The sequence below is a fragment of the Rhinatrema bivittatum genome, chromosome 5, assembly GCF_901001135.1.
Source record: "Rhinatrema bivittatum chromosome 5, aRhiBiv1.1, whole genome shotgun sequence".
In the NCBI taxonomy this organism is placed as follows: Eukaryota; Metazoa; Chordata; class Amphibia; order Gymnophiona; family Rhinatrematidae; genus Rhinatrema; species Rhinatrema bivittatum.
Window position 1 is genome coordinate 238,445,674 of NC_042619.1, and position 16,941 is coordinate 238,462,614.

General features: G+C 42.0%; 2 protein-coding genes across 8 annotated transcripts in view; one reads left to right on the forward strand and one right to left on the reverse strand.

Annotated features, from left to right (window-relative positions):
* ITSN1 (intersectin 1) overlaps positions 1–3,907 on the reverse strand; it is a 520,117-nt gene extending 516,210 nt beyond the window's left edge. For 4 of the 5 annotated variants that reach the window (XM_029603539.1, XM_029603538.1, XM_029603537.1 and 1 more), the window contains exons 1-2: positions 3,738–3,907; positions 2,202–2,339 (exon numbers count right to left, since the gene is read on the reverse strand). The gene's annotated coding sequence lies outside the window, so the exon portion shown is untranslated. The remainder of the gene's footprint in view (positions 1–2,201; positions 2,340–3,737) is intronic. The other variant, XM_029603536.1, reaches the window with a different exon arrangement.
* Positions 3,908–4,069: 162 nt separating this feature from the next.
* CRYZL1 (crystallin zeta like 1) overlaps positions 4,070–16,941 on the forward strand; it is a 138,860-nt gene continuing 125,988 nt past the window's right edge. For all 3 annotated transcript variants that reach the window (XM_029603541.1, XM_029603543.1, XM_029603542.1), the window contains exon 1: positions 4,070–4,236. The gene's annotated coding sequence lies outside the window, so the exon portion shown is untranslated. The remainder of the gene's footprint in view (positions 4,237–16,941) is intronic.

Consider the following 16,941-nt stretch of genomic DNA (forward strand, 5'->3'; position numbering starts at 1 on the left):
CCTGGAGTGTAGTGACAGGATCTAAGAAGTGCTCAAGTGATAACAAGGCCAACCAAGGAACAGGGTGGGAAACCCATTGAGAAGAAGAGGTGCAAAGCCATTATGAGACCCAGTGAGGTTCCACCAGTGCAAGTTCAGTTAAACTGAGGATCCCAAGACCATTTAAAGCGCAAGGGACCAACCTTGAGGGGTTATTATTCAGAGTAGTTAAATGACAAGCGGATTGTGATAAATTGCAGGAGGACCTTGCGAGACTGAAGATTGGGTGTCCATATTGCAGATGAAATATAATGTGAACAAGTGCAAAGTGATGCATATAGGGAAAAATAACCCATGCTGTACACAATGTTAGGTTCCATTTTAGGAGTTACTACCCAGGAAAAAAGATTTGGGCGTCGTAGTTGATATTACATTTAAATCATTGGCTGAATGTACTGTGGTGGTCAAAAAAGCAAAGAGAATGTTGGGAAGGGAATGGCAAATAAAACGGAGGATGTCATGTCTATATTGCTCAATGGTTAGGCTGCACCTTGAATACTGTGTGCAATTCTGATCACCGCATCTCAACAAAGATATAATTGCACTGGAGAAAATGCAGAGAAGGATGACCAAAATGATAAAGGGCATGGAATGGCAGGTACAAATACCCAGGGGGAAAGTACAGGGTTTTCATAATGAAAGCTCTGCTCAAAGTTTACTGTCCTGCCCCAGCATCCCCCATTTTCAGCATGGGGGATGCTGGGGGAAGGTCAGCACACACACTTTTAGCCATGTGCATGGGGGCAATAAGCATGCCCTGTTTTTATGCGGGTACGATTGTTCTTGTTACTTTAATCTATCCTTCCACGTTTATCTTGGTTAACCCTCTCCCAGTTCACTTTCCCTGTTACTATGTATTTTCAAGCCTTTTGTTCAAATGTAAACTGGTATGATGTCCCCACTAATACCGGTATATAAAAGTTTCTAAATAAACAAACAAACAAACATGAGTTTACTCACTTAAACTTTTGATTATTGTCCCTACTGGTATTTATCTGGTCAAGAAGCACATAAACATTAAATAAGACAGCAGGTGAGGACTAAGATCCAACTAATCCACCCACTTGCTGTTACAATACCATAGAACACAGATGATCTCAGCACAGAGGAGAGAACCACCCTTCCCACCCCATCAGATTATCTTTAGTTCCTTGAGCAGGAAGAGAGAGAAACAGAGAGATAACCAGGGAACATAGAATGTTTTGTGACAGGGAAAACCAGGTGAAAGAACAGCAGATGATGGCCCAACATGAAAGGAGAGCAAACTCAAACTCAATCCAACAGACGCTAAGGAAGATAAGGCATCCCTTGAAAAATACCATTCGCCTGGTGTAAGGAAGAATGCAACGTCCTTGAACTTTTTAAGCCCTTGGTCCCTAGAAACCTTAAAGAGCAAGCCAAGAAATAAACATCTCAAAGGTGCAAAAGAAAAGGCTGTTGGGTTGAACAGTTGACTGTTGGTGCTGTGCCTTGAGTTCAGCAGAGTTCTACATTCTATAACGCTAGCAACCACAGATGGGCACAGTGGGTGGACCAAGAAGTCCTCGTCATCCAACATCTTCTCCCATACCTCTCCCTCTGGTGTCCTCGGATTTTTTCCACACAATCTTTCATTGCACCTTTCTCTTCCCCACATCCTCAATCCTTCAAATCCCTGCCCCTTCTTTTACATTCCCTGCCACTCTGTCACAGTCTCTCCCTTTTCTGCTTCATATTTTCTCCTCCAAACATGGCCTTATCTCTCCCTTTTAAGCCTCATATCCATCTCTTCTCCCCCTCTTCAGACATCCTCTCTTAGCCATCAATAACTCCACTGTCTAAGTCATGAGTCTGTAACATTTGTCTAAATATGAGCTACACAGCTAATACCATGGAATTGTTGACTCATACTATTACTCTTCATAGGTATATAAATAAAAACCTTTTGAAACAAGATTTTAAAAATGTTGTCAAAGAACACAAATATTTGACATTCTACCAGATTTTCTGGTTCCACTCAAGCATATCCACTCTGTGACATGCATCTTCCTCTAACCTGCAATACCAATTTCTTCTCTTATCAAATGACATAAGCTGGACAGAGGACAACAATTAGGACTCAAAAGTAAAGTTTAGTGAACTGTTTTTTGTTTTGTTTTTTTACGTAAATTTAATTCATTCACCTCCTCTGTAGCTGGTGCTGGGCTTCCCTCTGAGTCTTCTTTTTTGGCTGCCAAGGGCTGCCAGTCTGCACCTCAGTCCTCTAGCTGGCATTGGGCCACATATGTGGTCTAGAGGTAGGCGAGCAGTCTGATTTGGCTCTAAGAGCAAAAAAGGAGCCAAGCTAAATTAGCTTCACATTAAAAAAAAAAGTCATCAAATCCTTGCCAAAATTAAAATAAAGAATAATTTGGCATTCTGTCTATGGTTTGATTTATTCTGTCCTAGCTTGTTCCTTCTTTTTTTTATTTTCTTAGAGCTCCATCTCTGTATCTCTTGTCAAACAGAAAAATTAATACAGTCTTCTCATATCTTCAGCTCTGTTTACCTTCTATTTGTGCTCTCCACCCCATCTAAGCTCCTTACCTTCTCTCACTGCCCTTATGCCTTTTCCTTTCCTCCTCTCACTCCATTCAAGCTACTTTATGTCTTCACTTAGTCTCTCTTCCCCTTAGGATACTTCCTTTCCTCTCCTCTTAACCTCACCCTCTGGTGTTTCCTTCCCTCTCCCACTCCTCTATTTATCCTTAAATTCCTTCAGCCACTCCTACCCAGCCCTTTCCCTATTGTATTGTCTGGGTTAAATAATTGTACTACTAGTTCCTTATGATGGTGGTCCAACAAGGGAGGAGTTCCAGGGGCCAATATTCCAGCTGATAACAAAAGCCTGGCAGGTGATGGGTTCTGCAGGCCACACTCTTCCTGATGACAGTTCAGCACAGTCTAGAAACTGCAGGGGTAAGAGGGAAGATTTCTCACACTACAGCTCCCACCTCCTACTGGTGAGGCACTACTTGAACAGCCAGAAGACAGAGGGAGCAGCATTGCAAGACACAGAATCATTTTCTGTCTGCCCATGCAATTGCTCAGAGGATAAACTGTCCAAATCCAGAAAGCCCATAAAACCCTTTAAAAAAAAAAAAAAAAAAGGGGACACGTCCCAGAAAACCTGGACGTCTGGAAAATCTATCATCCACAGTTATCGCCTTCTAGGTCTCCAATCGTCCCCTCCTATATCGTCTTCAAACTTTTCTATCATCTGCGGCCCTCTCTGCCCCTTTATCCCCCTTTCTGTAGTTCCCGTCTGTCAACCATTCCCCTCCTCTACCTCTCACCTATCCCTCTTTCGGCACTCTCCCACCTCACGTCTCGGCCCTTTTGCACTCTCTCATCTCTATGTCTCGTTCTCTCCTTCACATCTTGACCCTCCTTCTCTATACTCTCTTTCCCCCCCCCCCCCCCCCCCCGCTTTCTCCCTGCCTCAGTTCTCCCCCTTTTCTGCTTGCACTTTACTCATCGCTTCACCTCTCGCTTCACCTCATATTGTCTCTCTTACCCGTGCCCTCACCTACATATATCCCAATCTCTCTCACTCACCTCCTATCTCGCTTCTCCTCTATCTGCACTGTCCCCCCACATTTCCCCTACACGCTCGCTCTTGATTTCAAAGCACACGGCTTGCGCCTCTCCTCCACATCAGAGCCCTGGCCTTCCTTTACCTCATCATTGAGACGACTCCGAACCTTCGAGGCGGGAATCCGGCTCTCAGACGCAGAGATTTGTCTTTTCAGTGACGGCAGCTCATCCTCCCGGCTCCTGTATCCCCGTCTTCAGCTCCTTTGGGCCACCGTATTGTGACGCATCCCAACTTCATCGCTGCTCAAATGCACAGAAACCCACTCACTCTGAGAACCCGCCTGAGATCAAAGACTATTGTACGCTTTAGCCAATCATAAGGCGGGAACACATTAAGTCTCCGCCCCCATGGGAGGTCATGTAGTATAATGACCAATCGCTTTCCGCGGTTTCTTTGCTTAAAACCCAGCAAGTTTTCTTTGCTGTTTTGCGCTGCTTCTTTCGCGCCGGCACCTTCGCTCTGTTTTCTTTCCTTCCCGTAGCTTTGTTCTTTCATCACTCCTCTTTCCTCCAGCACGGCAGAAAGAGAAAGGTGTTGAGACTGCAGCAGTGCTACCGGGATCAACTAAGCCGAACTGAAAGGTGAGAAGGCCAGCTAGGTCAGGGATGGAGAGGAGAGCGTTGCAGTGGAAAGAGCGGGATTACCGGACATCCCTGGCTTTCTGGACAGGGTTCTAACTGCTGTCCGCCTCTGAGCGGTGGACAGAAAGTGCTTCTGGTTAGTACCGATGCTGCTGTTCAGTACCTTGACCGATCAGCGGTGGGAATAGTAATGCAGAAGCGATCTGCCTGGCCTCATGGTCACCGGCAGTCTTCAAGTCTCCAAGCTGCCATCAGGACGTCCCGGGCTGGCACCTTTAGGAAAAGTGTTGCAGCCCGTCACCTCATGGCCTGCTGCCAGCAGAGTAGCCAATGAATTCCATCATTTATTTATTTAGATTTATATTCCATCTTTCAGCCACTTCAAAGCAGATTACATTCAGGCACTGCTGAGCTGCTGCAATTGACAGCCAGTGAAAAAAATGATGTGACCTAAACAGTAGTAGGAGTGGATGATTGAAGAGAGGAGGAAATGCCAGTGGTTGAAGAAAGAAATGTTATAATGGGAGATTAGATGGACTGACTAGGTCTGAGATAACATAGTAAAGACCAAAATGGCCCACCTAGTCTGTGTAGTTGAGGTTTGTCTACTTTGAGTAGATACGCAGCGTGGGGAGAGGAGAGGGAGGTGAGAAAAAGAAACAGGCTAGAGCGAAAATAAGTTGCAGAGACATACCATGGATGATAAAGTACACAAACAGAAGAAAAAAAAACCCAGCAGTTATAAGAAGAAAATAGGAACAGTTTGAAAACAGAAGAAAAATAGAGGTGGAGTGGTGACTGAGAATACCAAGAAAAGATAGACAAATGTAGAAGAGTGAAGCAGAAAAGGACCACTTGGTCCATCCAATTGCCTGTTTGTGCCTGTGTACTGTGTTGTCAAGGTCTTGTGTTTTTTGTTTTATTTAATAAAATTTGATAATATGCTTTACATAACGGACTTTAAAGTGGAGTATAATAAAATAAATGAAATGTTGGTTTCACAATAATCATCCAGTAGCTCAAGCCCCTCCTTTTCCAACACTCATGACAAATTCCTCCCCAATGTCATTGCTTCATTTAAAATTTTATAATACACCAGACTGCTGATTTCCATAAACAGCTCTTCATTACCACAATCTGTGAGTAATTGGGAATAAAATGATGATAGAAATTAGTGAATCCCTGGAACTTTTGTAAGGGGTGAAGTCCAGCAGGCTGAGGCCAGTTCAGGATGCATGTCACCTTCTCTGGATCCATGCAGAAGCCATCACTAGAGACTGTATATCCCAGGAAGGGTAAACTTTCTTTCTCAAAGATGCATTTCTCTAGTTTAGCAAACAGCTTATTGGCCTGTAGATACTGAAGAACTTTACAGACATCCCTGCGATGGGACTGAAAGTCTTTAGAGAAGATAAGGATATCCTCTAGAGAAATGCAAGTTAGATAAGTGCAATGACATACAGAAGATCCCGGAAGACTTCGTTCATCATATTCTGAAATATGGTGGGAGCTTTGCACAAGCCGAAGGGAATAACAAGATACTCGTAGTGACCATCTCTTGTATCGAAGGCAGTCTTCCATTCATTACCAGGTTGAATCCGAATTAGATTGTAGACTCCCTGAAGATTTAGTTTCGTAAAGATTTTGCTCTTGAAGTTGGTTCAGACGTTCTGCAATAAGCAGCAGGAGTTAACTGTCCTTTTTCGTTGTAGCATTTAGACCACGATAGTCAATACATGGCCGAAGCATGCCATCCTTCTTGGTAACAAAGAAGAATCCTCTCTCTAGATTTTCTTGTCTGTATTGAGACATAGCCTTACTTTCAGGAAGGGACAAAGGATATAACCTTTCTCGCAGTGGAGTGGTGCCAGGCAAGAGACTAATGGCGCAGTCATAGGTACAATGTTCTGATAGGGTTTCAGTCTTCCTCTTAGAAAACACGTCTGCATACAAGCATACGGTGGTGGTAATCCCAAGGATGTTGAAGCCAGAAGAACCGGTGAAGGAGGGAAAACCGCAAGAAGACAGGAGGTCTGACAGTGGGGACCCCAACTGATCAATTGAAGAGTTCCCCAGTCAATAGTGGGGCAGTGGAGTTGTAACCAGGCTATTCCCAAAACGATAGAGTGAACTGCCTTGTCAATGATGAAAAAAAATATTTCTTCCACATGTAAAATGCCAGTTCAAAGCTTTAATGGTACGGTGGTCATGGTGATTCGACCCAGAAGAGATTTTCCGTAGATAGAAGAAATAATCAAAGGTGTGTCCCTGGGAATTGTCGGCAGGTTGAGGTGGGAAACTAGGTCCTGGTTGAAATTTCCCCCTGTGCCAGAGTGGGAAATTTAAGCTGCTCCGAGATAACTGCTACTGGCAATGTAAGTTGAGGAGCTGGAGTGGCATAACCTAGGTTCCTCTCCCCACTGACTCCTAGGTTTGGGAGTTTCCCTGCTTTACAGGACATTGGGCAAGTAGATGTCCCTTCCCTGAGTGTGCCTGTGCTTCTTTTCAGCTGTAAGGTGACTTTGATCCAGCTGCATAGATTCTTCTGATCACTCAGTCACTGGGTTAGGAAGCATGGGATGGGAGAATGCTAGAGCCAGCGTGACCGGTCTTCATGAGGTCTGTAGTTCCCTAGACCGTTGCTGAAGATGGCGGTTGATTCTCCCAGTGAGGTTGATGAGGGCATCCAGAGATTCGGAAGCTCCCTTGCTGCCAATTCATCCTTGATTCAGGGAGATAATCTCTCCAAGAAAATTCTTTGAAGGCTGTCCTCCCGCCAGTCTTAATTCTGTAGCCAGGGTTTGAAACTCTATGGCATAGTCCATGAGTGGTCTAGACCCTTGCTGGAGATGCAACACTCAGATCCGATGGTGGTCAACCTACCTGGCTCGTGAAAGACTCGTTTGAAGATTTGAAGAAACCGCTGTACATCCTGAAGGAGAGGGTCTCCTCGTTCTCACAGAAGCCCAGGCCAAAGCCTTCCCATCCAGGAGGGAAAGGATGAAAGTAGTTTTAATGGAGTACTTAGAAAATTGTGCTGGTTGTAAAGTGAAGTGCATAAAACACTGATTCAGGAAGCCCCAACACTGACTAGGATCCCCGGCGTATTGGGGTGGTGCTGGGAGACGAAGTGTAGGTGAGGTAGGTGCAAGTGCAGGACTGACTGTGCTGGTTGCACCCAGCCAAGCACTGAGGCGTTCTATCTTATCCGCCAGTAACTCCAGGAAGTGCTGCTGCTGCTGCTGCTGAATCTTCTGAGCCAATCCCGGAATGGCTTGGAGCCCTGAAAGGTCGGCCGGGTCCATGGCCTCAGCAAACTGTTACGAAAGTGGACCCTGTGTCTGAGATGAGGTTGTCTCCTACCTGTAGGGAGGAGCCCTGTAGGCTCTCGTTGGTAAGCTGAGCTGACAGATGTTGAGACCCAACAGGACCTTTACCAATACCAGCCCTCGTTCTCCTCAGGTTGAGCCTTTGGGTGCTGGGGCTGGCTGGATTTAGGAACGGGTCTCCAGAGAAGAGCAACTCCATGAGGCAGCAAGCCAACGGAGTCAAGGACGAGCCAGAAGTCAGGGTAGGCGGTGATTCAGCGGCATCTGTAACAGATCCAAAAGTCAGGGCAGGCAGCAATCCAACATGTAATCCAGACAGTCCAAACCAAAACCAGAGAGGTAATCCAGGAGAAGACAGCGACAGACAATAAGAGACGCACAAGGAGCACAACCTGTTGCTGAGGCAAGGCATAGCAGACAGGAGCGGCCTTAAGTAGGTAGAAGTGCTGACTTCATCAGGAGGAACCGCAGGAATTTTCCTGCCGCGGTCCCTTTAAGAATAGTGGAGAGGTGTGCGTGCGCCTAGGAAGACACCGGTGGGGTCTGTCTTCGGAGTCCTAAGCAGTGGCCCTGAGCCACGGAGTTCGGCGCTGGCAGCAGCTGTCTCTGCTGCAGGAGAAGACAAGGCCAGACTGGGGCTGCGACGGGTGAGTGCGACGGGCTGTGGAACTTTGCGGCTGGCACGATTAACAAAACAGGAGTGATGAAGGTAGAAGCTGATGTTAACGCAGTCTTCTGGATACAGGAATGGAGCCAGAGTACGAGGACCAGAAAGTAGGATCAAGTTCTGGCAACTGACTGCTGAAACTGCCACAATATAAGTACGAGATTGCTGCCTAGGGAAGCAAAGAGCACAGAGTTGGGAGGACTAGACAGAGATCAAGAGGCTCACAGCATCGCCTGCAGGCTGGAGGAGCACTCTACAATGGATCTTTACAAGATCATCCTTTGAATACAGTTAGTACATTTTTTTAATAGAAGAACTCCTGCAGGTCTTCAGTTAGTTTTAAGGCAGATGAACTCAACTTCTCCACAAGACTCTATGCCATTCAGTTTTATTAAAAACCCAGATTTAGGTATTTTTCCTTATCTTTCCAATACTATTCATACCAGTCTTGAGCAAAAGTTTATACTAGAAACCCTAAAAGCTGCAAGGATTTATCCAGTATTGAATAAAGATAATCTCAACCCAAATGTTCCCAATAATTTTAGGACCATTTCAAACTCACCAATGTTACCAAACATATTGAGAAAGTTGTTCAAATTCAACTTTCTGATTTTTTTTTTTTTAAAGATAAAATAGATTTTCATCCAAGACAGTCAAGATTTCAGAGAGGATTCAGTACAGAATCTGTTTGACTGCTCTATTAAACGAAGTCAGATTGACCTTTTGATAAAGATAAAAATTTGTTAATTGCTTCCATAGACATGAGCATAGCATTTGATATTATTGATTAACATTTATTAGATACTTGATGGACATTGGTATTCAAGGGACGCTTTTAAATTGGTTTTGTTCTTTTCTTAGTAATATAACCTATCAAGTGAATTGGAAATTAAATGCCTTACAGGCATGGTACCTGATTTGTGGAGTTCCACAGAATCAATACTGTCTCCCACATTGTTTAATCTATATTTATCACCTTTGGCTTTCTTTAAAAGTTTAGGTTTTAGCTGCTGCTTCTATGCAAATAATATTTATATTATCGCCTACTTAGACTCAAAATCTCTTGAATTGCTTCTCAAATTTAATGATTGCCTAGCAAAAGTTGTCAATTGGCACTTTGTTTTCAAACTAAAAGTAAATCCAGACAAACCTGATTCCATGTGAATTACTAGAAAGAGGGATAATATAAGACTTCCGCCCCCCACCAGATGGCTGGATCCTATTATTCCACTCTTTAAAAAAAAAAAAAATAGTCACAATTCTTGGAGTCTAAATTGACTCAGAATTTAGTTTTTCCCATCAACTCTCAACAATACTTCAAAGCTCCTTTTATTTTTTGCATTTTATACGATGCCTATGTCCATTTCATGATCCAAATGAACTGAAACATTAATATATTCACTTGTTTGAGTTATTGTAAACCTTTTATCAAGGCCTACCTTTTTCTTTTAGAAAATATCTGGATTATGCAAAACATGGCTGCCTAAGTGATTTTTGGGAGCAAGAAATGTGATTATATAACCCACTTGTTGCAAAATCTTCATTATCAATTATCTGTCATATACGATTTAAGATTTTGTGTAATACTTTTAAAACCGTCCTATCTTTCAAATTTACTTGCTGTTTATCAACCCGGACATGCTTCCTGCAACAGAAGTTACTACATCTGCCTACTTCTAAGGAGATTAGGTTAGAACAGACTTGTGAGACGAGTTTCTCAATTTTGGCACCTTCTTTATGGAATTCTTTGCCACTATTTGTCCAGCTCAGGAAGGAATATCCTAAATTTAGGAAACACATTAAGGCATGGCTCTTCTCTTGGGTCTTTTAAATACTGTTTCACTTAATCTAACCACATTTCTGATATTAGTCCTATTTTATTAATTACATTATTTTATCTTGTGTGTATTAGATAGTTTACCTTGTTGCATAGATCTAGTTTTAGTTTTACATGGTTTTATGTTATCTTATTTTGGTTTATTGCTACTACATTTTATGTAGTTTGACTGCACTTATTTTTTTATGATGTGTTGAAATTTTATTTATTATACATCACTTTGATTCATAATCTTAAAAAACTGATTAAGTAAAAAAAAAAACTAAATTAAATTGAGTCTAGGGTCATCATTGGTGGTTTAGTCGGTTGGAGGAAGGGACCAGGAAGACTCCACACTTAACTCATCAGTAGGGGATTTCTGGGCTACATCCAGAGCAGCTTTCTCTGCATCCAAGTCCCTGTGAACCTCCATTGCTTGTCTTGGTGTCTTCCCTTAAGCTACTGGCAAGAATCCTGGTGGAGAGACTAAAGGCAGTTTTACCTACCCTGGTCCATCCATAACGATCAAGTGGGCTTCAACCCCGCGAGAATGGCAAGCGATAATATTCAAAAGGTGGTTAACATTATAGTCTGGGTTAAAGGCAATCACATTCCTTCCCTTTTATTAGCCATAGATGCCGAAAAGGCTTTTGACCTTGTCCACTGGCCATTTTTGTTTAAAGTACTGCAGAAAATGTGCTTTGGGGGGGTTTTTCCAGCAATGGGTAGCCAAGTTACATGAGTCACCTAAAGCTAGAGTGAAGGTAAATGGTGGCTATGGCCCCAGTTTCATTATACAACGTGGAACTAGACAAGGGTGCCCATTGTCCCCAATGTTTTTCACTCTCTTCCTGGAGCCATTTGCAGCCAGGGGGTGTAAATCAAAGCGTATTCTAGGAGTGGCAGTTGCAGACCTACATTTTAAATTATCACTCTTCGTAGATGATATTTTAATTTACCCTCTCAGAGCCCTACAACTCGTTGATGGAGGTAGTGGATGAGCTAGATCTTTTTCACAGAGTAGCTGGCTTCACAGTGAATTTTGACAAATCTGAGCTTTTAAATATAAATCTACCAAATGAACAGGTAACTCACATAACCAAAACTTTTCCATTCCGATGGGCTAAACAGTCCATTACATATCTGGGAATTCAGCATAGCACCAATCTATCTGAACTATTTCAACTTAATTATATCCCACTATGGAAGAAAATCGAGAAGGATTTTAATAATTGGAGTAGGGAACACTTTTCATGGGTGGGCTGTATATAGATTATAAGGATGAATGTTTTGCCCCGCTTGTTGTATTTTTTTCTCCACACTACCCACTCACATCTCTGCTGCCATGTTGAAGGCATGGCAGAAAACAATTTTTGGTTACATTTGGAAAAAAAGGCCGCCTCGCATTGCTAGGACAGTTTTTTATATATTCCAAAATAAAAAGAACAGGGGAGGGGGCATCTCTAACTTGTTATGGTATTTTGGGGCAGCGCAACTTCGGGCCCTAGTGGATGCTTATCAGACAGATATTAAACAATGGGTCCGCTTGGAACAAGCAATGGTTGGTGTAAAGCCGTTGCAGGCACTCCCGTGGCAGCCCAAACAGACCTGGTGACCTGTGAATTATTTGCCGCTGGCGTTAGGGGAATACGCTTAAAGTTTGGAACCAATGGATGGCAAAACTGGTGGGCCCTTTTAAATACTTTCTGCTCTCCTACCCTTTTCATAATACTTGTTTTCCGGCAGGCGTAGATTCATGAGCCTTCTCCACATGGGCTGACCAGGATATTGCTTGCAAAGGACACCTCTGGAAGGAGGGTGCACTGATGACTTTAGCTGATTTCCAGGGAAAATATAAGGACTGTGAACAGCGTTTTTTGAGCTTTGCCCAGGTTCGCCATTTCTTAAAAGCGATACAGGAGAACCAGACTTTGTGTATCTAAGTCTTTGTTTGAAACATATTGTGAACATGCTGGCAGAATTAATGGGGTTATATCAAAGATATATACTATTCTCAATGTACACTCACCCTATACTTTTTCACATATTGCAGCATGGTCTCAGGATTTAGGAGACACTCTCAGCGAGGACGAATAGGATGTAGTGTTTTTTAGGGTAATGAAAAGCTCTTTCTCTGCTGCGATACAGGAGACTGCTTTAAATTACTAAACGGGCCGATGCAGTAAAAGTCGCGGGAGAGCAGGCGAACGCCTGCTCTCCTGTGCGCGTGATTCTGTATTCAAATGAGGGCCCGTGGCAAAAAGCGGCGCTAGGGACACTTGCGCGTCCCTAGCGCCTCTTTTTGGTCAGGAGCGGCGGCTGTCAGAGGGTTTGACAACCGACGCTCAATTTTGCCGGCGTCGGTTCTCAAACCCGCTGACAGCCATGGGTTCGGAAACCAGACACCGGCAAAATTGAGCGTCCGGTTTTCAACCCGCGAGGCGCAGGCCGATTTCAAAAATTATTTTTTTTACTCTTTGGGAGCTCCGACTTAATATCATCATGATATTAAGTCGGAGGGTGCACAGAAAAGCAGTTTTTACTGCTTTTCTGTGCACTTTCCCGGTGCTGGAAGAAATTAGCGCCTACCTTTGGGTAGGCGCTAATTTCTGAAAGTAAAATGTGCGGCTTGGCTGCACATTTTGCTTTCTGAATCGCGCGGGAATATCTAATAGGGCCATCAACATGCATTTGCATCTTGCGGGCGCTATTAAGTTCGGGGGGGTTGGACGCGTGTTTTCAACTCGCTATTACCCCTTACTGAATAAGGGGTAAAGCTAGCGTGTCCAATCGTGGGTTAACACTGTACTGTACTGTATCGGCCTGTATATCACTGGCACTTGACCCCGGTTAAACTGCATGCCATGTTTCCTCACACAACCGATAAGTGTTGGCAGAACTATGGTCAGGTAGGCTCTTATGCTCATATTTGGTGGTATTGCCCAAAGGTGATAACATTCTGGGACCAGATTCGTGGATGGCTGGATCCCAAACATGTCCTGTTAAACCTACCAGTAGAGGGAGTTGACAAGTCAATCTAACCTTTTTGCACACAAGTATGTATAGCTGCTAGATGCAAACTAGCAAGAGCTTGGAAGCTATCTAACCCTCCCTCTTTATCGGCTGTGATCCATAGGCTACACTCCCATTAGCGCATGGCCCATCTCGCTGCATTGAGACAGGATAGACTATGTGCCTTTAATGCAGTATGGGAACCCTTAAGCAGATGGTTACAAGAGCAGAGCTCAACAGACTGAGTAGAGTATCCCCTTAAATCTTCTTGGAAGCAGATCCCTGGCTATAGAATTGTGCAGTATTTGATTCTCTTTATTTTATATTGTACAGTAAGATGGGGAGGGTGGGTTACATGTTATTTGAACATCCTGTCTTCCATCTCCCATGTTTTTTAAGCTCCCTGTTTAATGTAACTTTACTTTCTAACTAGATGTTAATTGGTTTCCCCTCAGTTACATTGTAAACCGGTACAATAAGACCTGGTCTTGAGCATCGGTATAGTAAAAGAAATTAAATAAATAAAATAAAAAATAAAAATTATAAAATGTCTTGACCATTGATGACATTGTGAATTGTATAGATTTTGAGACAATTTGTGAAATGTTTATGGTCAATAAAAGTTTATATTAAAAAAAAAAGAAAAAGCACTGCTCCAAGTACAGATCCCTGAGGCACTCCACTGTTTATCTTTTTCCACTGTGAAAACTGACCATTTAATCCCACTCTCTGTTTCCTGTCTTTTAACCAACTTGCAGTTCACAAAAGGATATCGCCTCCTATCCCATGACTTTTTAGTTTTCTTAGAAGCCTCTCATGCGGAACTTTGTCGAACGCCTTCTGGAAAGCCAAATACACTACATCCACTGGTTCACCTTTATCCACATGTTTATTAACCCCTTCAAAAAATGTAGATTTGTGAGGCAAAAATTCCCTTGGGTAAATTTATGTTAGCTGTGTCCATCAAACCATGTCTATCTAAATGTTTTGTGATTGTATTCTTTATAACAGTTTCCACAATTTTTCCCGGCACTGAAGTCAGGCTCACTGGTCTATAGTTTCCTGGATTACCCCTGGAGCCCTTTTTAAATATAGGGATTACATTGGCCATCTTCCAATCTTCAGGTACATCAGATGATTTTAATGATAGTAAAAAATTGTTACCTGATAGTTCTGAAATTTCATTTTTGGGTTCTTTCAGAACCCTGGGGTGTGTGCCATCTGGTCCAGGTGATTTACTACTCTTCAGTTTTGTCAGTCAGGCCTACAACATCTTCCAGGTTCACCGTGATTTGGTTCAGTTGATCAGAATCCTTCCATTTAGGAATGATGCTCATAATTTCCTATTTCAGCCATCACATCCAAGTTAATTTGTGGATCTTTGAGATGATACTCAAAATGTGATGCAATGTGATCTTTCTTCCTCAGTTTCACAATTCTCAGAAGAATTTTGCGATTCTTCCTTTGCTTTGTTCCAGATGTTGCCTTCAAAAATGTTTTATTTATTTAATCTCTTGTAGGATTCATTTATGGTTTGTGGAAAAGATTTCTCTGCAGTCTGTGGCTATTAGTTCTTCATGGATGGTAAAGCATTACCAATTCTCAGAAATATTTTCAGGCTCAAGCTGCAATTTGTATCAATGGTATTTAATTACCTTTGGTTTTGTTCTTTTCCCAAATCTCCTTGTCTTCAGGAGTGCAATGAAAGGACCATGTTCACATTCTTTGTTAATTTGTTCACAGTCTGAAACTATATCTTCCTTGAGGTTTTTGTTTTTACAGGTAGCATGTGTCATGGGTATATTATAAAAAGATAAAAATTCTCCAGATGATAAATCATTCATTTGAATAAGTCATTGCTCATAGTGCTGAATAATTCTATCTACAAGAATCTTCAGTGAAGAAGAGTCTGTTTTGTACATCTTTCAGAAACTGCCCAGCTCCTTTGATACAGAGAACCCAACAGGAGGAAATACTGATTGCTTGATGAACTTGGACATAGGAATCTAAGGGATATATTTATTATTTTATTTTTATTTATCCGATATTCTGCTTTTTACCAAGAATGACCTCAAAATGGATAACACATTCTGGGTCATTTATCAGTTTGCATTAGGGCCTTAATTATCAAGAACAATACTGGATATACTCAACACTGGTAGAATGGTATACACATTGATATAATGGCACACGTGTCAGCTAACCATAGGTATACATGAAAATGAGACTTGCAGCTAATCATGTGTAATGCAACATTAAGATCACCTATAGGATTTTGATATGTGTCTAGTTCTTATTGGATGGAAGCAGCAATAAAGCACATGTCTGCTTTTGTTCACAGAAGATACTATTTCTCAAGTCCTCCCTGATGCAGGAAATCCTATGTTCCAAAACACGGACCATGTTAGGGAAGACCTTATTAAGATAAACTGGAGATGTTTGTGTATTTTGGAAAAGACTGTTATATGCAGGAGGAAAATTCTAAAAAGTATTGCAATTTGAAGGACCGATTATTAGAAAGTGGGTATTTTATATGACAGTGTGCAAGCAGTACAAAATCATGAGCATACAGCCCTAATAAGTATGGAGGTCCAAAACACAGCATCTTAATGTGTGCCGTGAAAATATATTGAAATAATAATTAGAGGAAATAGTATTATTATTTAGAGTTGTTATAATTCCTCTTTTTTTTCAGACTTACAGTTTTGTTGTGCATCAATAAGACACTTTAGAATTACCAAGAGTCCCAGCCATTGAGTTGCTGCTATTGAAAGTATTAGAAAAAAGAAGGGCCACACTGTCATTCCATTGCTAAGCACTGTCTTTATGCTGATGTGCCGCACTGCTTATTACATCATCTAAGATTCTGTAACATCATTGTGCTGGACTGTGCCTTCATTTACAGATTAGCAGTAGTAAATGGTTCTCCAGTTCTGAATACTTTTCTCCTTAAAGCAAATGTTAATATTGCTTTTCATTTTCAGAAGTTGCAGTGTTGGTTTGTTTGGGGTTTTTTTGCATAAATAGAATAAAGTTGCTTTGCATGCAGTTCATTGGTGATACTGCATAGCCATGGATATGTTGGCTCAGAAGAGTGGGTTTTTGGGTTTGTTTTTTTTAATAAGGGGGCTATTCTACATCCTCTAAATACTTTAGGGAATGCAAGATATTCTACATCATTTTCCAAAAGGAAACAATGAGGGAGATGTCCCTTGGTAGGAACCATGCAAAGACACTGTGTAGATACTATTGCTTCTAGTCTTCTGTTGCTCTTCTTTATCCAAATCTAGGTGATCTGTCTGTTCTGTGGACATATTACAGCCACCTGACTTTGATACATCAAACTACTGGAGCTTTCAGCTTTCTGAGAGCATAATGCCGAATTTGTTGTAGAGAAGTTGATTAACCAAGTGGTTGTGCAGCGTCCCGAATTTTAAGGAGTCTCATGTTGCCATTAATGTAATCAAATAATCATATTCCCTTCTATTGCCTACATGAAGATGAATCACTTGAGTAGCTTTACAATTTCATGGCATACTGGAAACAGAAATATCAACATTAACTAGAGCATTAATGATGCCTTCTTTCCAGGGAGCCCATTACAGGCTATATTGCTGGAAAAATAATCCAAAAAGCAAGACGACATTCCTCTAGCTGTGTAAGTTTTGCAAGCAGAGGATGAACTTGTGGAAAGTTCAGACAATTGACTAAACAAAGAGGTGGCACTTTGTCCATACTGACATGTTTAAGACATGGTGTAGTAAATTCATCTTTTTCATCATTCAGGAAAACACAAAAATTGAGTTACAAAATTGTCAGACTTTCCAATGAGGATTAGTTTGTTTTGTCTTACCTGCCTTACAGATAAGTCAAACCACAAA